This window comes from Mobula hypostoma, chromosome 6, assembly GCF_963921235.1.
Source record: "Mobula hypostoma chromosome 6, sMobHyp1.1, whole genome shotgun sequence".
Taxonomy (NCBI): Eukaryota; Metazoa; Chordata; class Chondrichthyes; order Myliobatiformes; family Myliobatidae; genus Mobula; species Mobula hypostoma.
The window spans coordinates 115,063,410-115,088,438 of record NC_086102.1 but is presented as its reverse complement, the minus strand read 5'-3'; the positions used below and the strand labels follow the sequence as shown (position 1 = coordinate 115,088,438).

General features: G+C 41.2%; 1 protein-coding gene across 3 annotated transcripts in view; it reads right to left on the bottom strand.

Annotated features, from left to right (window-relative positions):
* Positions 1-25,029, bottom strand: part of kansl1l (KAT8 regulatory NSL complex subunit 1-like) — a 106,442-nt gene that overhangs the window by 62,084 nt on the left and 19,329 nt on the right. The window lies entirely within an intron of this gene.

Here is a 25,029-nt window from a genome sequence, read left to right as displayed (position 1 = left end):
GCCACCACAGACTCGTAGAACATCCTCAGCATCATCCGACAGATGTTAAAGGACCTCAGTCTCCTCAGGAAACAGAGACGGCTCTGACCCTTCTTGTAGACAGCCTCAGTGTTCTTTGACCAGTCCAGTTTATTGTCAATTCGTATCCCCAGGTATTTGTAATCCTCCACCATGTCCACACTGACCCCCTGGATGGAAACAGGGGTCACCGGTGCCTTAGCCCTCCTCAGGTCCACCACCAGCTCCTTAGTCTTTTTCACATTAAGCTGCACTATCATCCCCCACTATCATCTTAGTCACTTATCCTGCCCAATCTTCCCCACAAGTCAAACTTCAGCCCCATTAAGTTGCCTTGCACCTTTCCTCTTGCCCCTCCCTTTCAATCCTTGATCTTCTATTGCTATTGGGAGGCACTGCTATCCATTGAGATTGCTGTCTTAGCATTTTAGGTACTCTTTTCATATACTGATATTTCTCATATTTCCTTACAGCACAAGAGGCAATTCAGCCTACTAAGTCTTTGCTCTCAGAACTATACCATCCCTCCACTAATATACCTCAATTCCACTCTCTCTCACGTGCCCATCAACTCCCCCCATTTGCCCATTGCTCACCCGTAGCAGCAATGTGGGTGGCTAATAGGTGAATGGGGAGACATGCAGCAAATAACTCAATTACCAATAACATAAAATGCTGCAGGAATTCAGCTACAGAACATCCTAATGAAGGATCTCAGCCAAAAATGTGGACCCTATTCCCCTCCACACATACTGCCTGAGCTGCTGAGTTCCTCAGCTCCTCCATCATTTTGGATGTGTGTTGCTCAGCATTTCCAGCATCTGCAGAATCTCTTGTGCTTACCTCCCAAACACATTTCCAGGATACAAGAGGAAATGAGAGATCTGGTAGAAATCCACATGGTCATAACAAGCAAGTTCAAGTTCCACACAGACAGCACCCATGGTCAGGATTAAGTGGGTCACTGGAACTCTAAGGCAGCAGCACAAACCACTGCAGCGTTAAGCAGAAACTACTAACACCGGTCTTTATTTCTTCTCAATAATTTAAATCTCTGTTTCCCCTTTTCTTGGACATTAATTTACTAGATTCTAAAATTTGCCAGCTTCTGGGCTATTATAATCTTAGCAACAATATACCTTTACTTCGAATTTGATACCATCCTTGACTTCCTTAATAAGCCTCGATGGATCATCTCCTCATGATCTTTATTTTAAAATGCAGCACATCTTTGCTGAGAGTTACGATAACTAGTCTGCCACTAGTTATTCACCATCTGGCATTTTAATCTGCATTCCACTTTAAGCCAACTCTCTCTTTATACCTCAATTGCCTTCAATTCATTACCAGCATCCTGGGAATTGGCTGGATGAGGGATTAGTTGTTTCTTGTCAGAAACAAGAGGCTATGAGAACAGATCAAATGATTCACCTCTTGAAGCTTGAAAGTGCTTCCAGCATCTACAGGTCACAAGTGTGATATTATCATACTGGCCAGGATAAGTGGACATCAAACAATGGCATGCTATGTATTTTAAAGGGTTAATCTTTAGGCTTGTCAAATGTCTCACCATTACTGTGGCCTTCAATGTAAAAGAACTGGTTGGCTGCAGGAGCTTTGACTACTACTATGAGAATACACCACGAGAACGCAATACTGTGGGAATAGCCATAACATGGTGATCACAAGGGTGGGACTTGTGAAGAGTGATGACAAGTGATGATTGGTTCTAATCCAGTGGTTTGAAATGGTGCTATGTATTGGTCTACTTGCTGCTGCATTTCATGTTGGTGCAAAGGGTATGAAAATAGAGCATTTGCAGGGCTTGGGATAGTTTCTAGGGGCTTCATTGATGGGCCAGTTGTGAACAGCGCCGCAGATCGGCAGAACGGGAGGAGCGCTGCAGTGAGAGGGGCCCATACACAACCAGTTAAGTATTTCAATGCTTGCTCTGTTCTATCCTAATAAACGTAGTTTTGTAGTTGTAAGTATATAATTGGTATTGGAGTCTTTCTGTCTCGTCAAGTTGGATCTGCAAACCTATTGTTTGAACAAAATACAATATTACAGCTCAGGGCTTCAGAATTTGGAGCTCAATTCCAAATTTACTTTTAAGTATAGAAGGTCAAGGCAAGGGGGTTTAGGCAGGACATGAAGCAATGGTGGATAAAAGCAAGGCTACCGTTTGTGTGATGAAAGGAGGAAAAAGCACTAGTGACTGCAGTTATAGGAATGGAAAGATGAAATATAAAGTAGGACCTGGACAAAGATAAGGGAGTCAACCAGAGGCACAATGTAATCGAGAAACCTGGAAATGGCAGGAGGATTGATAGAGGTCTGACCTGAAGAGATTGGGACAGAAGTGGTAGAAGACAATGGTGTAGAGTTAAGGTAAGCTTTTTTTAAAAAAAAAACACTGACTGGAATGAACAAGAGTAACCACTTATTTCCTGTGCTCTTAATGGGAAAAAAAATTCAGTTATTGGGTACAGTCATATTTTAATTTCTAAAAGCATTTAAATATCAACAAATTTAAATCCAAACTCTTATTTTCTTCACATTACAAAATGAGGTCAAAGTGTTAAAATAATCATCTGAGTCCTTTTCCAACTTTGAAAAATGATTTTCAACATACTATGTACTAGGTTTCCATACTCAGACATTCCAGAATTTTCCAGCACCACATGGTTTCTATTTATAATAATAACAACTTTATTTATAGAACATTTTCATACAGATGGTGTAGTTCAAAGTGCTTTACAGTAGGATAAAAGTATAAATATAAAAATAAAATGAAACATGAAAATAAAAGACAATAAGGTATGGTCACATTAGTGGGATTGTATTACAGACCACCCAATAGTCAAAGAGAATTGGAAGTGCAAATCTGCAGAGAGATAGCAGGCAACTGCAGGAAACAAAGTTGTGGTGGTAGGGGATTTTAATTTTCCATATATTGATTGGGTCTCCCATACTGTTAGGGGTCTAGATGGTTTAGAGTTTGTAAAATGTGTTCAGGAAAGTTTTCTAAATCAATATATAGAGGGACCAACTAGAGGGGATGCAATATTGGATCTCCTGTTAGGAAACGAGTTAGGACAAGTGACAGAAGTCTGTGTAGGGGAGCACTTTGGTTCCAGTGATCATAACACCATTAGTTTCAACTTGATCATGGACAAGGATAGATCTGGTCCTAGGGTTGAGGTTCTAAACTGGAAGAAGGCCAAATTTGAAGAAATGAGAAAGGATCTAAAAAGCGTGGATTGGGACAGGTTGTTCTCTGGCATGGATGTGATCGGTAGGTGGGAAGCCTTCAAAGGGGAAATTTTGAGAGTGCAGAATTTGTATGTTCCTGTCAGGATTAAAAGCAAGGTGAATAGGAATAAGGAACCTTGGTTCTCAAGGGATATTGCAACTCTGATAAAGAAGAAGAGGGAGTTGTATGATGTGTATAGGAAGCAGGGAGTAAATAAGGTGCTTGAGGAGTATAAGAAGTGCAAGAAAATACTTAAAGAAATCAGGAGGGCTAAAAGAAGACATGAGGTTGCCTTGGCAGTCAAAGTGAAGGATAATCCAAAGAGCTTTTACAGGTATATTAAGAGCAAAAGGATTGTAAGGGATAAAATTGGTCCTCTTGAAGATCAGAGTGGTCGGCTATGTGCGGAACCAAAGGAAATGGGGGAGATCTTAAATAGGTTTTTTGCGTCCATGTTTACTAAGGAAACTGGCATGAAGTCTATGGAATTAAGGGAAACAAGTAGTGAGATCATGGAAACTGTACAGATCGAAAAGGAGGAGGTCCTTGCTGTCTTGAGGAAAATTAAAGTGGATAAATCCCCGGGACCTGACAGAGTGTTCCCTCAGACCTTGAAGGAGACTAGTGTTGAAATTGCAGGGGCCCTGGCTGAAATAGTTAAAATGTCGCTGTCTACAGGTGAGGTGCCGGAGAATTGGAGAGTGGCTCATGTTGTTCCGTTGTTTAAAAAAGGATCGAAAAGTAATCCAGGAAATTATAGGCCAGTAAGTTTAATGTCGGTAGTAGGTAAGTTATTGGAGGGAGTACTAAGAGACAGAATCTACAAGCATTTGGATAGACTGGGACTTAATAGGGAGAGTCAACATGGCTTTGTGCGTGGTAGGTCATGTTTGACCAATCTATTGGAGTTTTTCGAGGAGGTTACCAGGAAAGTGGATGAAGGGAAGGCAGTGGATATTGTCTACATGGACTTCAGTAAGGCCTTTGACAAGGTCCCTCATGGGAGGTTAGTTAGGAAAATTCAGTCGCTAGGTATACATGGAGAGGTGGTAAATTGGATTAGACATTCAGTGCTGGGTCTATTGTTATTTGTCATCTATATCAATGATCTGGATGATAATGTGGTAAATTGGATCAGCAAGTTTGCTGATGATACAAAGATTGGAGGTGTAGTAGACAGTGAGGAAGGTTTTCAGAGCCTGCAGAGGGACTTGGACCAGCTGGAAAAATGGGCTAAAAAATGGCAGATGGAGTTTAATACTGACAAGTGTGAGGTATTGCACGTTGGAAGGACAAACCAACGTAGAACATACAGGGTTAATGGTAAGGCACTGAGGAGTGCAGTGGAACAGAGGGATCTAGGAGTACAGATACAAAATTCCCTAAAAGTGGCGTCACAGGTAGATAGGGTCGTAAAGAGAGCTTTTGGTACATTGGCCTTTATTAATCAAAGTATTGAGTATAAGAGCTGGAATGTTATGATGAGGTTGTATAAGGCATTGGTGAGGCCGAATCTGGAGTATTGTGTTCAGTTTTGGTCACCAAATTACAGGAAGGATATAAATAAGGTTGAAAGAGTGCAGAGAAGGTTTACAAGGATGTTGCCGGGACTTGAGAAACTCAGTTACAGAGAAAGGTTGAATAGGTTGGGACTTTATTCCCTCGAGCGTAGAAGAATGACCGGAGATTTGATAGAGGTATATAAAATTATGATGGGTATAGATAAGAGTGAATGCAAGCAGGCTTTTTCCACTGAGGCAAGGGGAGGAAAAAAACCAGAGGACATGGGTTTAGGGTTTAGGGTGAGGGGGGAAAGTTTAAAGGGAACATTAGTGGGGGGCTTCTTCACACAGATAGTGGTGGGAGTATGGAATGAGCTGCCAAACGAGGTGGTAAATGCGGGTACTTTTTTAACATTTAAGAATAAATTGGACAGATACATGGATGGGAGGTGTATGGAGGGATATGGTCCGTGTGCAGGTCAGTGGGACTAGGCAAAAAATGGTTTGGCATAGCCAAGAAGGGCCAAAAGGCCTGTTTCTGTGCTGTGCTGTAGTTTCTATGGTTTCTAAGATGTTAGTTAAAAGCAAGGTTAAACAAATAGGTTTTGAGCTGGTGTCAACTCAGTCTGCATCCTTAGATACCTAATTGCTAGAGCAGGACTATAAGATGAAAATGATTCTGTGATGTACTCTTGCCCCAGACCACTAAGACCTTTAAAAACAACTTTTAAATCAATTCTAACACATACAGGAAGTCAATGCAGAGTAGGTAGTATGGGAGTAATATGTTCCTTCATTCTGGTTTTGGCTAAAAGTCTAGCAGCAGCGTGAAACAGTTGACATTTATCAATAGATCGCTTTGGAAGGCCAGTAATAAGTACATTGAAGTAATCTAGTCTATTTGTTGTAACATGAAATACTTTTGCAGCATCATTATGTGACAGAAACAAACATACGTTTGCAGCATTTCTTATTGTAAAAATGATGCTCTGGTTACTTTCTTTATGTGGGATTTAAAATTCAAATCTGAATCAAGGATAACACCCAGGCTAGTTACTTCTGATTTTACAAGGAGAGCCAGTTCCCAAGTTTATCAAGAAGTTTCTCTCTTTTGGCTTTAGGACCAACCAAAAGTATTTCAGTTTTATCTTCATTTAGCTTCAAGAAATTATTGTTTATCCACTTATTTATTCCAGCCATAGCAGAAGTCAGAGAAAATAGGGTGTTACCATCATCAGGTCTCAACTAAGATATGCAATTGTGTGTCATCTGCTTAACTGTGGAATTCAAGTTTATGCTCTCTAATTATGTCTCCTCAGGGAAGCATGTACAAGGAGGAGAGTAGGAGATCAAGCCAGCTTCCTCGAGCAATATCAAAAGGTACACTGTATCTTTACACTGTAAAATTGGTCTCCAAGACAAACAAAATGTGTTTTCTCTACGATATATGAACAAAACCAATTAAGGGCACTACCAGAGAGACCAACACAGTTCTCAAGGCAACTTAGGAGAATGTTGTGGTCAATTGTGTTGAAGGCAGCATTTAGATCCAGAAGAATTAAAACTCTATTGGCATCAGTGCTAAGCCTAAGGTCACTGACAATTTTGACTGTCTCAACACTGTGGTTTTCTCTAAAACTTGACTGAAACTTTTCTACAGTATTACCCTCCTTCAGAAAGGAAATTGACTTTAAGATTCTTGTCCAGGAAGGGAAGATTCAAGATAGGCTTGTAGTTAGCCAGTACACCACTACTGAGGTTTGGCTTTTTAAGGAGGAGTTTGACAGCCGCAGTTTTGAAAGTATCTGGGAAAACTCCAGTTTCAAGAAAGTGTTAATAATTTTCCCAACAGAATTGAAAACACTAGTGAGAGTCTTTAAAAAGTGTAGTAGGGACAGGGTCAAGATATCAAGTAGATGGTTTACTCTTTCTTACAATCTTATGAAGTTCTGAATCAGAAATACTTGTAAATGTTGACATAGTTGTCGTCATTTTACAAAGGGCTGTAGAGGTTACCAATATACTCTCCTTAATGGAAGTAATTTTTTCATAAAAAATATTGTGAATTCCTCATGTTGTGTTAGATGCTCAATTAAGGACATTATAGATTGGGGCAGGATTCCAACAAAATCACTGCTATTCTCTGTAACAATCTTGGAAAAATGGGTTCATCTTGCAGAGTATATAGCAGTGTTAAAGGAGCCTAATATTTCCTTATAAAAATTTGACTGAACTTAAAAATATTATTCTAAACTTATCTACTTATAATTCCCGTTCTTGCTGAATCACAGTCCTGTAAGTTCTGAGATTTTAAAAGTCTTAACAAGCCAATGGATATAAATTAGCATAAACCTTCTTTAAAGATGTCACTAAGCAACCAAAGATGGCAGTATGTCCAGATGGTGGCCACTCTGGCTCCAATTAATGATGTAATTGTTTGTCCTTTCTTTCTTTCTCATGATCACATGACACTGCTGGATATTAAGAACTCCAAGTATTACAAGTGTACCTCACTAACGAGTTGTTGGATAGCAAATAAGCTCTGCAGCATGGGATTATTGCACACTGTGTTGTGGCCTGCTACAGCCACACAAGGAGACACCATCAGAAGCAGTATGCAAGGAAGCAAAGGCAAGGAAAGCATGCAGGTATTCGTGCAAGAATAAGGACGAAACCCTTCAGGCCAGTCCTCCTGTTGATTCTGATTTGAAGTATTCGATCGCTAGAAAATAAACTAGATTACCTGTGCCTGAGACTGAATCAGCATGACATGAAGGACAGCTGCACACTTATTCTGACAGAAACATGGCTCCAGGATACCATCCCTGAAGTGGACACACAGTGAAAAGGCTTCATCTCTTTTCAGGTCAACAGAATTCCTGCAATCTCTGGCAAGGCCCAAAGTGGAGATGTATGCATCTATGTTAATAAGAACTAGTGTGTGAATGCTTTGTTAGTGACGATCTACTGTTTGCCAATGGTGAAGTGCAGGTCCTTCTATTTATTGAGGGAGCTCACTTCCATTGGTGATTGTGGCTGTATACATCCCACCCCGATTTTACCGTTGCTGGTGACTTCAACCATGCTAACTTAAGCCAGTCCTGCCTTAATTCTCTCAGCATATTGACCTTGCCTTCAGAGGTGAGAACACATTAGACCTGGTTTATACCAACATTCCTGGTGCCTACAAAGCTGCTCACATCAGATTCTCCGACCACTAATCTGTTATGTTAATTCCTGCATACCAACCACTGATTAAACATGTCAAACAAGTTCAAAGGGGGATAGAGCCCTGGCTGGTAGGAGCATCCTCAACATTACAGGGTTATTTTGAAGACATGGTCATAGGGAGGTGCTTGAAAACTATATGTAATTCAAAGGAAGCATTGTAAATATATTGTAACTATAAAATTGCCCTGCTACCTTTGATTGTTAGCGTATAAAAATGTCATGTAACATTAGGTCGACCACGCCTCGTCTTCAAAGAGTGTCTCAATATAATGCCTATTGGTCATTTTTGCTGAACAAAACATTCCTATATCCACAAGCTCTCTGGTGATTTTGTTCACGCAACAGCAGAATGGTGCAAACACAACAATTTTAGTCTCAACATCAATAAGACCAAAGAGATGATTGTGGACTTTAGGAAGGTGCAGGATGACCATCCCTCAGTACACATGGAAAGAGTTAGGAACACCGAGTTTCTGAGAGTGCACGTAATCGTCGATCTCATATGGTCCCTCAACACCACTCTTTGGTCAAGAAAGCACACCTCCACTTCCTGAGGAGATTGAGGCAAGTGAGGTCCCCCGCAACCATCTTAACCAATTTTCACAAGAGCACCATTGAGTGTCCTGACCAACTGCATCACTGTCTGGTATGGGAATTGGCACCTGACCGCAAGTCCCTGCAAAGGATTGCGAGAACAGCTGAGAAAAAAAAAATAATTGGGGTCTCTCTTTTCGTTCATTTGAGTTATTATATTAGGAGTGCTGCATATGCATTGTCAATGATCCCTCCAACAGTCCAACAATCTCTTTGAACCCCCCCACCCCACCATCAGGTAGGAGGTACTGCAGGATTAAGACAAGAATGATTAGGATGGGGCACAGCTTCTTCCCAAGGCCAACAGCCTCTTCTGAACTCCCAGCCACCACCCAGGTCTTATCACATATGAAGCGCCATTAGTGTTACACTGCTTACTTTTTAAACTTGCATCATATACGTATCTTATTATTTGTCAATTCATTTGTGGCAATATTATTTTCTGTTGTGTGTATGTGAGGTTACGAGCATATATTGCGTTGTACACCTTGGTCAGGAGGAACGTTGTTTCATTTGAAGTATACAAGTGTACGGTTGAATGTTAATAAACTGAACTTGAACTTAATTTTGCTGCAAACTTTTAACCCCTGGCTCCCAGAATAAGAATAATGAAAAATGTCAATCAAAAGCACATTTTTACAAAGTCTACCAACAGCAGACAATCCTAATTTCAATAGTGATGGGAACAGAGGGAAAACAGGATTTTGATCTTACCCTACCAAGAAATCCCATTCTTTCCTCAGTCGGGTACTTTCCTGGAATGTGTCAATGCCTGTTGTGTTTTGCAGAAAAACAACTGAGATATTCCTAGTGCAGCAGGCAGCACAGGAAAGTGCCACAGCATGAGTCAGTTGCTGTTCCCTAAAAAGATGCAACTTCACCCAAGTTGGAGCAATAGACACAGCCCATCTTTATATAGCAAAGGTTAAGTGAAGATCTGGTAGATGCTCAAAATCATAATAGGTTTTGAAAAGAGTAAATGTGGTCAACTGTTTTCAATATAACTAAAGGAAATGGAGGCAAGTTGTAGACTTGCAATGCTGTAAAATATATTGGAAACATTCAGCGGGTCAAGCAGTATCTATGAAAAGAAAAAAAATGATTCAGGTTGATGCAGCATGTTTCAAGCTGTGCAGGTTGGTAGGTTAATTTGCCACTACAAAACTGTTCCTAGTCTGTGCTTTCTTGATTCAAGAGGTGGTGTCCATTATAAGCACTCCTACAAACTTGGTGCTCCTAACTTTCTCCACGGGAGCCATTTATGTGCTGTGAGGATGGTCTGCCTGTACCTTCCTGAAGTCCACAATCATCTCTTTAGTCCTGTCCATGTTCAAAGTACATTTTATCATCAAGTATGTACAAGTTATACTACCTTGAGATTCTTCTGTTTAATAGGCAGTCACAAAACAAGAAACCTAAAAGAACCCAATTTAAAAAGACAAACACCCAATGCGCAGAGAGCGAGAGAGAAAAAAACAAATCAAATCATAATAAAGCAAGCATTAGCATTCAGAACAAAATTCAGTCCACAAACCCGAAGCCAAGAGCAGCTAGAGTGGGCACATAGTCTCAATTCATAACATAGAGGAAAATGGCCTTGAAGCTCACAGACACTAAGCCCACAGCAGCCAGGACTGAGAAGAGCAGAGAAAAACGTTGTGGAGCAGAACCAGCTTGACCCTGCCTTTTCAGTCCATCTGGCCTGGCGTTTAATTTGTCCAAACACCAGGCCGTCCACTGAACTCAGGCCCGAACCATGATCCCGCCGCAGTGATACACTGTGGGCCACTTCTGACCCATACTCGACCTTTCCAAATCAGTGCGGCGCTTAGGTGGATCAAATCTCGCTCTCGGTTTAAGTGGATGGGCTCTAAAGCAGCTCCACTTCACTCACTCCAACTATGCTTCTGATTCAGACTCAGACTCCACCTTCTCCTGGAACACACCCTGACCTTGCTCTGGCTCTGTTTTTCACTGCACGCCTCGACCCTTGGATCAGCCTTTCCTTCACTCACCTCTTCATTGTTTGCGGTGATCGTTTACCAAAATTTTCCATATTAAAAAGTATTATTAATAGAGTATTTAGTTGAATTTCTTGCTTTGAGATCCACCACTGTGTGTTTTCTCGGCCCTGGTATCAACATGGTTGGGCTAGGACAAACATGGTGACATTTACATTGAGGAACCTGAAGCTCTCAGCTATAACTGTCTCAGCAGCATTGATACATACAGGGACATGTACACCACTTTGTTTTCTGAAGTCAATGGCCAACTTTTTCTGTTTCGACTGACACTTATTTCTCCTATAGTCAGAAACTAATAATAGAGCATGGAAACATGCCCTTCGGCACAACTGGCCCACACTGACCACAGCATCCTTCCCGTAGTCCTAGTTGTCCATATTCAACTCATAACCCTCTAAACCCTTCCCTCAATGTGCCTATCCAAATACCCTTCTAAATGTTGCAAGTATACCTACCTTGGCCACTTCCCCGGTAGCTCATTCCAGTTGCTCACTACCCTCAGTATAACTATCTCTTTCAAATCTCTCCTCTGTAATCTTGCATCTGTGCCCTGTAGTTTTGGAGAAAAAGCTATCCACCCTATCTATAACCCTTATGATTTTATAAAGTTCTATGAGGTCACTTCTCATTCTCCTAAGCTCCAAGAAATAAAGATCCAGTATGGTCAAGCTCTTCCTATAATTCAGGCCCTTCGGACCAGGAAGCATACTCCTGTGCACCCTCTCCAACTTGACAACGTCTCTTCTATAGCAAGTGAATGAAAGAACACAACCCTATCTATTTGCATAAACACTTCAGCAAACTCTGCACTTGTACTCCTGGGCACTGCTGTTCCACAACACTTGTCAGTGTGTCCTGCTATTCACTGTATAGGTCCCAGCCTAGTTTAACTGCCCAAATGCACCACCAAACACAAATCTAAGCTGAAACCCATTTGCCATTCCTCATCTGAACTGATCAAGATCTCTTTGTAATTCACTGTAATTGGTTTCACTATCAAAACTTGAATTTAATATCCTCAGGAAACTTGCTAATTGTACTTGTACATTCATTTCCAAATCACTGACATACATAATGAATTAGAGTTCCCAACACTGACCTCTGGGGCACCCACTACTCATAGGCCTCCAGTCAATGAACGAACCTTCAAACATCATTGTTTACTTCCTATCATCAAGCCAATTCTGATTAGGTTGTTCCTGAATACCATGCAATCTAACCTTTCTGATCAGCCTGCCATGTGGGCAAGCTAGACAACATTCACTGCCCAACCTTCACTATCCTTAGTTACCTCTTCGAAAAACTCCAGAAGATTTGTTAGACATAACCTGTCATGCAGAAGAACATGTTGACTATTGTGGATCAGGCCTCGACTATCCACAAGAAGGTAGTCTTGTCCCTCAGAATTTCATGGAGTAATTTCCCTACAACTGAAGTCAGGTTGGCCAATCTATAGTTCCCTGGCCCATCTGTCACTTTTCTGGAGCTTCAACACATGATTTCTTCCCTGGCCTCCCATAAGATCCAGGGTGCACATGTTCAGGCCCTTCGGGTTTACCCACCTTAATACCTTTACTGTTGGAGCAGTGCTGCCAGATTAATCAAAGACACGACCTGCCCAGCCAACACACTTTTCGTCCCTCTTCCCTCCGGGAGAAGACTCAGGAGCTTGAAGACTTGTATGGCCAGATTTGGGAACAGCTTCTTTCCAACTGTGATAAGACTGCTGAACGGATCCTGACCCGGATCTGGGCCGTACCCTCCAAATATCCGGACCTGCCTCCTGATTTTTTTTTTGCATTACCTTACTTTCCCTTTTCTATTTATGATTTATAATTTAAATTTTTAATATTTACTATTGATTTGTACTCCAGGGAGCACGAAGCGCAGAATTAAATATTGCTGTGATATTTGTACGTTCTAGTATCAATTGTTTGGCGACAATAAAGTATAATGCACTTTAAGGCTACAAGCACCTCCTACTTCATAGTCTGTATATGTTTCAAGACCTCACTATTTACTACCCTCATTTAAAAAAAAACCTATAGTATTCTCCTTCGCAGAAATAAGCACTAAGTATCTTAGCCATCTCCTCCGGCTCCACACAGAGGTGGCCCTAATGGCCTTTAAGAGAATCTAGTCTCTCCCTAGTTACCCTTTTACTAACTCTGGATTCTTGATGTGACCCTTTAAAAGCCTCCTTGTCAACTATTCCAGTGGCTTTAAGTAGAATGGCCCAGTCGATCCCAGAGAGATCCTGCCTAATGCCCTCAAAGTTGGCCCTGCTCCTGTTCCAGAGATAGAACCCACAGAAAACATCATGCCCACACGGAGTCCCCAGCCTTGTCCTTAGATCCTGTGCAGATCAGTTGGTGGGAGTATTTGCAACCCTCCTCTTCCTGTACTCTGTGAACTTGTAGATGGGAGTTACAGTAGCATCTGACCACACAGTCATGAGTGTATTGGGAATAAAGTAAGAGGCAGAGATCACATCCTTGCAGGGCGTCAGTGCTGAGGATAATTGTGGCAGGAATACAGTTGCCAAATCCTTTGTTGACTCCCAGGTCTGTGTTTGGTGAACAGTTTGGTTGGAATTATGGTATTAAAGGTGGAGCTATGCTCAATAAATAGGAATCTGATCTCAGTTTCTTTGTTAACTAGATGCTACAGAGATAAACCTAAAGCCAGAGAGATGTATTCTGCTATGGAACTTTTTCTGGTGGTAGGTGAAGTGCAGTGGGTTGAGGTTGGCTGGGAGGATGGAGTTGATGTATGCCATGACCAGCCTCTTGAAGCACTTCACAATGATAGACATCAGAGCCATTGGGTAGAAGCCATTAAAACATGTTATCTAAGATAACAGCCTTCTTAAAACAGATGGAAACCTATGATTGAAGCAGGGAGAATTTGAAAATGTTTGCAAATACTCCCCCCAGCTGATCTAAGAATCCAAGGGAACAGCTGTGGACTCCGTATGGACCAGACACTTCCTTTGGAATCATTATTCAGAAAGCCGCGATAGTGGGTTCTATTGCATCAGAGGTGGTTGAGGCAAGTGGAATCATTTCATTATTCTTCTGTTCAAAATATAAAGTACATGCATTGTCAGCCATGCTGCCTAACTTTTGTTTTGTAATCCTTTGTAGCATGCCACCAGTAACAGCTGGTCCAGACTCAATTTTAGAGTGGTATTGCCTCTTGGCATCCAGCTACCTTTACGAAGAGTGTACCTCAATTTCTTGTACAAGTTGCACATCACAGACCAAGACTTCAGTAGGGAGCAGATCTCTAGACTGGTTTTCAGTTGGAGAACACCCAGATTGATTTTGATACACAGTCCTCTACATACTTGTTGAAGAAGTCCATTACAGTGGTGACATATTCATTTAGATTGGTCACCAAGTCTGAATATGAACCGACCTACCTACTCAAAGCAGTCACATGTAAGGTCGTCTATTTTCTCAGACTAGCACTAAGCAATTTCTCGACTGGGTCCTTGCATTTCAATTTCTGTTTGTACACAGGGAAAGCACAGCTTGATGGTCTGATTTATCAAAATGTGGGCAGGAGATGAATCAGTGGAAGTCTTCTATGGTTGTGTGGAAACAGTCAAGGGTATTTGGGCTCCTGGTGGGACAGGAGATATGTTATAAGTACAGTGGATTTCAGTTAATTGGGACACATTGGGACCAGTACATTTTGGCCAAATTAAACAACTGCCCCAATTAGCTGACGTTTCATGGGAATGGTTAAAAAGGTATAAAAATGATAAACAGAACAAAATTTTAAATGAAATACAGAACAAATTAGAACACTACCAATACTATTGGTGAATGTCTGTCATATCTGACAATGACAGGAAACCTGTGCTGGTTGTTGTTGTTTTTTTTTAAGAACTGTGCTGTTGTACTGGGGCAGTTCCATTCTCTCAACCTAAGATGTCAGGGTCCAGTAGGTGACCATGACTACTACTTAGTCTCATGATGTCCTGTGCTCTTCATGTAGCATTGCAGAATCGCCATCCTGGCCATTAGATCTCACTGTACATCTCATACAACTAAACTGCTGGAGCTAACTTTGCAGGCTAGGATCTCACCAGGCATGAGACTCACCAGGTACTCTCACCTGGTTTAGCTCTCCCGTTGAAGTGGTGTACTGGGATGTGGCCACTGTCACAGGCAAATAGCTACTTGGAGCCACAGGTGAGAGCTGAGTGCCCAGTGGGTACCAAAGGTAACATTCAAGATGATTGACGATATCATAAAATTCTTTGTAGGTCCTAATTTGTTGAAGTAGAGAAATCATTTCATTTTCACTCTCGGCTGTTTATGGCATTCCTAAGTCTGAATGCTTAAAACCACAGTGAGCAAAACAGTTCTGAATTCTGGCCATTTTCTCAGTAAGTTTTTATTATTTAGAGTTGTCCCAAATAAGTGGCTGCCCCGATTAATCAATGGACAATTAAACCAGGATCCATTGTATTGTGGTAGCAGACTTCCGAAGTTGGCCTGGTTGAAGCCATCAACTACGATTTCAGAGTATCATGTTTCAAGGTTGTTTTCGATGGAGGATAGCTCATTGAGTGCAGGTTTCACATTTGCTCGGGACAGAACAGGAATGGAAAACATTTACCTAATTAATTTTACAAAATAAATTTCATATTGGAGATGGTTAAAGTAACATTTCTTTGTTAAATGGTGCATAGCAGTTGGCATATTATTACTTTTACAGGACACAAAGAACTTTTTGTTGATGACACAGATGGTGTTGGTCCTTGACTATTCTCATGGATAAGCAGTACGTACATATTATAGATAACAGCAGCAGAAAAAAACATTTACTGTAAACACATGGACTCATTCATTCTTTTGTCCCAACCATTTACAGCACTAGTTTATGCCATGTATAGCTGTGCTTGAACTGTGCAATGTTGGGTAATACTTAAAATCCATTGCATGAAAGTGTTGCATATAAAAAACAAAATACAAGATAGGATGCAGCATTCTTTATTAAATACAATCGTGCACTTGTTGCAAATTGAATTATTTAGGTAATATGTTGGTCCATTTATTGAAGAAAGGTGTAGTATAAATGTAGATGTTTGACAGAGAAATATCAACTTCACTGAAGTATTGATAAGAAAACTCAATCTGTTTATGGTTTATTTTCCAGATAACTACTTTGTGTAATGAACTGGAAATAGTGTTTATTTACGATAGGTTATAGCCAGATATTAGTATTGGAGAGTCATAGAAGTGAAAGTCCTTATTTTAAAAAAGCTATACCAATGGCATTGGGTGTTCCACAATGCCCACTTGCACATGATTTAGTGAGCACAAACAATTGCAGAAGTTTTGCTACACTGCTCTAGCATAAACCATTTCAGGAATTGAGTACAAATTGTATAAAGAATGTCATCTTGACATTAAATCTTAATTTTACTTCACTACATTTATGTTTGGTTATCCTGTTTAGTTTAGATTTAACTAATTGAGGATTTTAAACATTTTCTATCCAAGGATCATCAACATATTTTGGGACCAATTACTGAAAGAGTTAGAAAAAGTTGATCCGTTCAGTTTTTCAATGCAGACTATATTTTTGTCCAATCTTTCCTCAGCTGCATTCTCCATATAATCATATTCAGTCTCCTGGCATTGCTTTGAAACATTTTCCCCCTAAATCCTCAATAACCAGGAGCATCCTGATTCTGCTTGATGTCCAAACACTTGTGTCTAACAATGTTACTCAATAGTATTTACCTTGCTCTGCAATAGTCTGAAATGGTCATTGCTGAACTTCACATTATTGCCGTATTTTCTTGGATGATAGTTTATTGTACATTTCTTTCAATGTACAAAACAACACAATTTCTGCTGCCATGATTCAGCTTATTTACTCCTTCAGATCGTCTCTCTCTTCAATTATGAAAATATCTAAAACACTGTCAAATTTAGGCCTGTATAAATCCAGATTATTTATTTAAATCAATTATGTCCAGTGTTGATGTTTCAGGCACTGGGCTAAATGTATTTCTCCAGTCAACAGATGTTGCTCCAAATGCTTTGCAAAGTTCACTTTAGTTGCAACTCTTACAAGATAGGAGACAGATGCAACAACTTGTGGCTGGTAAATTATGCTAGCAGCAACTCAATTAATTTGTAAATAAGCGGGAAGATTAGTAAATGGCATTCAATTAATTGCAAAATGCGGCAATTTGAGAAACCAAACCAGGGTATGACATGTATGGTGAATGACCAGGCCCTGGGGAGTGCTTTGGAACAAAGCAACCTAGGAGTACAAAACAAAGTTTGCTTAAAGTTAAGCAACACACATCAAAGTTGCTGGTGAATGCAACAGGCCAGGCAGCATCTCTAGGAAGTGGTACAGTCGACGTTTCAGGCCAAGACCCTTCGTCACGACTAACTGAAGGAAGAGTTAGTACGAGATTTGAAAGTGGGAGGGGGAGGGGGAGATACAAAATGATAGGAGAAGACAGAAGGGGGAGGGATGGAGCCAAGAGCTGGACAGGTGATAGGCAAAGGGGATATGAGAGGATCATGGGACAGGAGGTCCGGGGAGAAGACGGGGGGGGGGGGAACCCAGAGGATGGGCAAGGGGTATAGTCAGAGGGACAGAGGGAGAAAAAGGAGAGTGAGAGAAAGAATGTGTGTATAAAAATAAATAACAGATGGGGTACGAGGGGGAGGTGGGGCATTAGCGGAAGTTAGAGAAGTCAATGTTCATGCCATCAAGTTGGAGGCTACCCAGACGGAATATAAGGTGTTGTTCCTCCAACCTGAGTGTGGCTTCATCTTTACAGTAGAGGAGGCCTTGGATAGACATGTCAGAATGGGAATGGGATGTGGAATTAAAATGTGTGGCCACTGGGAGATCTGGACAGAGCGTAGGTGTTCAGCAAAGCGGTCTCCCAGTCTGCGTTGGGTCTCGCCAATATATAGAAGGTCACATGAGGAGCACCGGACGCAGTACATCACCCCAGTCAACTCACAGATGAAGTGTCGCCTCACCTGGAAGGACTGTTTGGGGCCCTGAATGGTGGTAAGGGAGGAAGTGTAAGGGCATGTGTATGTGTGTTGCTTGAATTTCCAGCATCTGCAGAATTCCTGTTGTTTGCTTAAAGTTATGTTTGTCATGTTGGTCTTGATCAGTCAGGGAAGTTGGGATGTTATGTTGCAATGGTACAAAATGTTGATAAGAAGTCACTAAGAGTAGTATGTCTAGTTTTGGGTGCCCTGTTACAAGAGATACATCAAACTGGAAAGAGTGCAGAGAAGATCTGAAAGAATGCTGTTAGGACTTGCAAGCCTAAGTTATTGAGAGGTTGGATAAGCTTGAGCTTTATTCCCTGGAGGATGCTGTGGCTTTAAAAGACGTTGGTCAGGCCACACTTGGAGTATTGTAAACAGTCTTAGGAAACATAACTAAGAAAGGATATGCTAGCATTGGAGAGAGTCCAAGCAGATGTTTACAAGAATGATTGGGGATCTCATTGAAACCTACCAAATAGTGAAAAGCACAGATAGAGTGGATGTGGAGAAGATGTTTCCAATAGTGGGAGAATCTAGAAGCAGAGGGCACTCAGAATAGAGTCCTTTTAGAACACAGAAGAGAAGGAATATATTTAGCCAGAGTGTTGAATCTGAAGGCTGCGGAGGCCAAGATATACTTAAAACAGAGGTTGATAGGAACTAATTAGCAAGGGTGTCAAAGGTTATGAGAAGACATGAGAATGGGGCCAAGAGGGGGGGGGAAAAAATCAGCCATAAGAGAATGGAAGAGCATACTAGATGGGTCGAATGACCTAATTCAGCACCAATGTCTTACTGAGGAACCAGGTGTATAAGATTATGAGGAGTTTAGATAGGATGAATGCAGTCCCAGGAAATGGGAAATAAAAGCTAGAGGGCACAGGTTAAAGATGAGATATGAAAGATTTAAAAGGGACCTAAGGAGCAACTCCACAGTGGCGTCTGTAAATGGAATGAGAAAGTGGCTGAGGCAGATAAAACAACATTCAAAGGACATTTGGATATTTACATGCATCCAAGTGGTAGAGGGATACAGGCCAAACACAGGCAAATGGCAGCAGTTCGATACTGAAGGGCTTGTTTATATGCTATATGACTATGACCCTAATGAAATATCAAGTTATGTACAGCTCTTTTATACGGACAAGTGTTTGGAAGAATGTCGGAATGGACTTGCTGGCTGCTTCATAGATCTCCTGATGTGTGGGAACTCAGTTATATAGTCATAGAACAATGTAGCTACTAATATAAACCAATATATAGTTTACAACCACATTTCTGAGTTGTAGGAAGCATTCATAGGATTATGAGTTCAGTATCATGCAAAGCCCTTGATGATTAAAAAGGTTAAGAATACTCTTATGAAGAAAATCAGAAGGGCAAAGAGTAATGCGATGGATCTGGCAGTTAAGATTAAAGAAGAGGTTCCATAGCTATATTAAGCATTAAAGGGTGGCTAGGGAGAGAGCAAATCTCCTTAGAGATCAGCAGGGCTGACATATCTTGAGTGGCAGTAGATCAGTAGGATTTTTAAAGAAACATTTCTCCTCTGTATTTACTGAAGACAAAATCATGGCTGCCCAAGAGATAAGACTACAAGACATAGGAGCAGAACTAGGCCATGCAGCTCATCAAGTCTGCTCCGCCATTCAATCATGGCTGAATTATTATCCCCTCCACAACATTCTCCTGCCTTCTCCCAAAAAGCTTTGATACCCTTACTAATCAATCAACCTCCATGTAAATATACCCAATGACTTGAATTCCACAGATTCTCCACCTTCTGGCTAAAGGAAAATGAGGGAAACAAGTGGAGATGTTTTGGAGAACATCCATTTTACCAGGGAGGAAGTACATGCGGCCTTACAGTGCATTAATGTTGTTAAATCCCTGGGGACTGACCAATTTCATCCTTGGACTTTGTTAGAGGGTTAAGAGAGGAAATTGTTGACACCCTTAGAGAAATTTGGTTCAATCTGTTCCACAAGACTGGAAGGATAGTAGAATGTTCCTTTTGCAGGATGTGGGAAAACAGGGAGGCCTCCAATGTTCCTGACAACTACACCTGCTGGAAATGCATCCAGCTGCAGATTCTTTCAGACTACACGAGGGAATTGGAGCTGGATGAACTGTGGATCACTCAGGAGGTTGACAGGCAATACAGGGAGGTAGTTATACTTAAGGTGCAGGATACAGGTGACTATCGGAAGAGGAAAAGGGGAGAGGTAGCCAGCAGATACCTCTCTGGCGTGCTCTCAATAAATATACTACTTTGGATACTGTTGGGGTGGGGTGGGGGGAGAGTGACCTAGCAGAGGAAAGTCACAGTTGTCAGGTCCCAGGCACTGAGTATGACTCTGTGATTAGAAGGGAAAGGAGAGATGAGGCAAGCAGTAGTGATAGAGGATTCATTGGTTAGGGGAACAGACAGGTTCTGTGGATGAAAATGAGATTCCAGGATGGTATGTTGCTTACCAGGTGCCAAGGTCAAGGATGTCTCAGATCAAGACCACAGCATTCTAAAGTGGGACAGTGAACAGTCAGAGGCTGTGGTCTACATAGGCACCAATGACATAGGCAGGGAGAGTGACAAGGTCATGCAGAGTGACTTCAGGGATATCTCCAGGTGCTCGTGAGACAAGAAATAGGAAAATATTACAGCTTAACATGTGGCTAAGGAGGTGGCTTAGGAGGGAGGGCTTCAGTTTTCTCAATCATTGGGTTCACTTACAGGGAAGGTGGGACCTGTACAGACAGGATGGGTTGCACCTGAACTGGAGAGGAATTTCATTGAGAGAAGGCTTGCTAGTGCTGTCCCAGCAGGATTAAACTAGAGCTGCAGGTGGATGGGAACTGGAGTGCCAGGCAGAGTGGTTGAGGGAAAAGATGTTGTTAAGTTTGCATACTAACCAGGAATATAAAGGTTGAACATGGTGAGAATAATATTCTGAGTTACATCTATTTTAATGCAAGGAGTATGGTGGATTAGCTTAGAGTATGGGTCAGCATGTGGAATTATGACGTTAGCCATTAGTGAGACTTCGTTGCAGGAGGGGTGGGACGGGCATCTCAATGTTCTGGGGTTCCATTGTTTTGGACGTGATAAAGGAGGATGGATTAAACAGAGAGAGGTAACGTTACTATTCAGAGAAAATATTACAACGGTGCTCAAATAGGGCAAAGTGGAGGGCTCGTCTTCCGAGTTTATAAGGATGGAACTGAGGAATGAGAAAGGGATGACCACCCAATAGTCAGTGGGATTTAAAGGAACAAATTTTTAGAGAGATAGCAGACAGTTGCAAAAAAATTAAGGTTGTGATTGTAGGTGATTTTAATGTTCTACATATTGACTGGGATTCCCATACTATATAAGGGCTGGATGGGATAGACTTTGTCAAATGTGTTCAAGAAAGGCACTAAAAATAAGCCAGGAAATTATAGGCCTGTGAGATTGACGTCAGTAGTGGTTAACTTATTGGAAGTTATTCTAAGGGATCATAGATAAGTATTTGGATAGACAAGGCCTGATTAAGGTTACTCATCTGCATTTATGTGTGATAAGTCATGTCTAGCCAATCTTAAGAGTTTTTTTTGAGGCAGTTACCAGGAAAGTTGATGAAGGCAAAGCAGTAGATATTGACTACATGAACTTTAGCAAAGTCTTTAACAAGTTCCCACATGGGAGGCTGGACAAGAAGATTCAGTCACTTCGCATTCAGGATGGAAGTAGTAAATTGGATGTAACATTGGCTTTTTGGGAGATACCAGAGTGTGGTCATTGATGGCTGCTTCTCTGACTGGAGGCCTGTGACTGGTGGTGTGCCACAGGGATCGGTGCTGGGTCTGTTGTTGTTTGTCATCTATATTAACAATTTGGATAACAATGTGGTAAAGTGGATCAGCAAATTTGCAGATAACACCAGACTGGGGGCATAGTGGACAGCAAGGAAGGCTATCAAAGCTCACAGTGAGATTGGGACCAGCTGGAAAAATGGCAGATTAAATTTAACGTAGACACAGTGAACAGAAAGGCACTGAGTGTATTAGAACAGAGAGATCTGGGAATACAGAACTATACATCTTTTAAAGTCGCAACACAGCTAGATAGAGTTGTAAAGAGAGCAGTCGGCACATTGGCCTTCATAAATCAAAATACTGAGTACAGGGGTTGGAATGGTATTTTGAAGTTGTATAAGTCATTGGTGAGGCATAATTTGGAGTATTGTGAGCAGTTCTGGTCACCTACCTACAGGAAAGGTATCAATAAGTTTGAAAGAGTACAAGGATGCCACTGATACTTGAGGACCCTAGTTATAGGGAAAGCTTGGATATGGTAGAACTTTATTCCCTGGAGCATATGAGAATGAGGGGAGATTTGACAGAGGTATACAAAATTAGGAGGGGTATAGATAGTGTAAGTGCCAGCAGGATTTTTCCCCGCAATGAGGTTGGGTGAGACTAGAACTAGAGGTCACGGGTTAAGGGTGAAAGGTTAAAAGTTTAAGAGGAGCATGAGGGAGAACTTCTTCACTTAGTGTGATGCAAGCTGCCAGCAGAAGTGATGGATGCTGATTCAATTTCAACATTTCAGAGGTATTTGGATAAATACATGGATGGAAGGGGTAATGGAGTGAAGATGGAACTAGGTAGAATAATAGTTCGACATGAACTAGATGGGTCAAAAGGCCTAGTCCTGTGCTGTCATGCTCTATGACTAACCATCAAAAGAAGTTTACATGAACTCAGTCAACCATATGTCACTTTCAGTTACAATGCCAGCAAACTTAAAGGCAAATGTAAATTTATCACAACAAAAGCAATTTGTTTGATTGTTTACTCTTTGATTCAATACTCAATACTCTTTACTCAAAGAGTTTACTCAATACTCTTTGATTGTTAGATGGATTTGCTCTCCATGTAAACAATATAAAAATTGCAAGTTCTAAATATCAAACAAACAAGATCTGTTGTGAAAGAAACAGACAACAGTGAGGCAGGAATTGTAATTAGAACTAGAATTCACAGCTGACAGAAAACATTCAAAATCTAAGAAGCAACATACATATTAGATTGACTTGTAGTTTACTTTGCACTGAAAACATTACAGCTTAGTACAGGTCTTTCAGCGCACAATGTTCTGCCAACCTTTGAACCTACTCTCAGATCAATGTAACCCTTCCCTCCAGCATAACACTCCATTTTTCTATCATCCATGTTTCTTAAATGTCCCATAGTGTATTTGCCTCTACTAGCACCCCTGGCACTCAGGTTCCACGCACTCAGCTCTTTCTGTGTAAAGAACGTAATGGGATGGGATTATACATAGCTTCCACAGCAATGGAAACTGTGAGCAGTTTCAAACTCTGGGAGTTCACATCCTCTCATGATCCAGGAACATTTCCTCCATTCAAGAAAGCTCACCAATGCCTCTACTTTGAGGAGGCTGAAGAGAGCTGGACGATGCACCTCAATATTCACAACCTTCTTCAGCTGGGCAGCTGAGAGCAACGTAACATGCTGCATCACCATGTGGTACAGAAACTATACTGCAGCAGACAGGAGGGATCTACAATATGTAGCAAAAAATGCCCAATGCATCACCAGCGCCAGCCTACCCATCATCAAGGACATATATACAGAAAAATGCCAGAATAAGGCCAGCAATATCAAAGGATCCCATCCAACCTACTCATGTACTGTTTGCTCCACTCTCATCAGAGAAGAGGCTACACAGCATCCACACCAGGACCAGCAGACACAGAAACCGTTACTTTTCCCTAAGCTGTCAGGCAGATTGACACCTTGAACCTTTAACCCACTCCACCACACTCCCCACCATCACTACTTTATTATTTCCTATCAGTCACAGATACTCCTGTACCTAGCGTCACTTCATGTACATACAGTCTATATAAAGCTATCTTATGTATTTATATTTATTGCTTTTTATTGTTTTTTCTACTTTTTTTTAAAAATGGTGCATTAGATCAGGAGTAACAATCATATTTTTTCTCCTTTACGTTTGTGCACTGACAAATTACAATAAACAATTTTGAATCTTGACTAGTTATCAGGACATTGAAGATATACAGGCAGATGAAGGATGTGGAAACAACAGGTGACTTCAACAATATAGACTGAGACCTCCCTAGTGCAAGAGAGTTAGACAAGGCAGAATTTGTTAAGTAGGTTTCTTAAATCAGAATGCAGGAAGTTCAACTATGGGTCACGGGAAAATACTAGACCTAATGTTAGTATATCAGCCTAAGCAAGTGACTGACCTTTCATTTAGGTCACAGTGAAAGTGATCACAACTTCTTAAGTTCTAATATGGCTTCAAATAAAGAGAAGCATGGGCATAGTGGGAATGTATTAAATTAGGGAAGAGCAAATTATGAGTGTTTAGGCAGGAACTAGCAAAAGTTAATTGGGAACAGCTGTTTGCAGCGTGCTTAAAGACTAACTGCACAGATCACATGGCAGGTTAGATCCAATAAGGCAAGATAAGGGAAGCTTGCATTACGAAAGAGTTTGTAAATTTAATCAAGAAGAATAAAGGAAGTTTATGCAAGGTTCATGAAGCTAAAATCAGACAGCCCTTGAGAAACTCTCCAGAAGCATGACAAGAACTCAAGAAGGGATACATACATCAAGAGCAAAAAGGTAACCAGGGAGATGGTAGGACCACTTAAGAACACCTGCTTACAGGCAGAGGATATGGGCTAGACCTGAAATGAGAACAGTGCAATGGTATTCACCAAGGAGCAAGGCATGAAAGATAGCAAAATCAGCAGGGATCATGCTATTATGCCAGAGCATTTTGAGACAAAGGAGAAAGTAATGTTGTGTCTCTTGAATAAGATGAATAAGTCCTCAAGGCCTGGTGGAATATACCTCAGGATATGGAGACCTTCATCAAGGTCTCTGGTTCTCTCTAGCCACAGGCGAGGTTCCAGAGGACTAGCAAGTAACATTCTATTATACAGGAAGGGAACTGGGGATAATCCTGAAAACTGTATTTCCTTGTGTCAATGCCAGGGAATCTATTGGAGAGGATTCTCAGGGATAGGATTTATGAACATTTGAAAAGCATGATCCAATTAAGTTCCGTCAACATGAGTTTCTGTGGGGCAGGTAACTTCTTAGTAATGTGATTTGAGTGTTTCCAGGAGCTGATGAAGATAAAGCACTCGATTTTGTCGACATGGATTTTAGTAAGGCATTCAGGTAGTCTCATTCAGAAGACTACGAATACAAGGAATCTATGGTGATTTGACTGTTGGAGTCAGGATTGGATTTCCCATAGAAGACGTAGGGTAGCGGTCAATGTTTCTTATTCCAGCTAGAGGTCC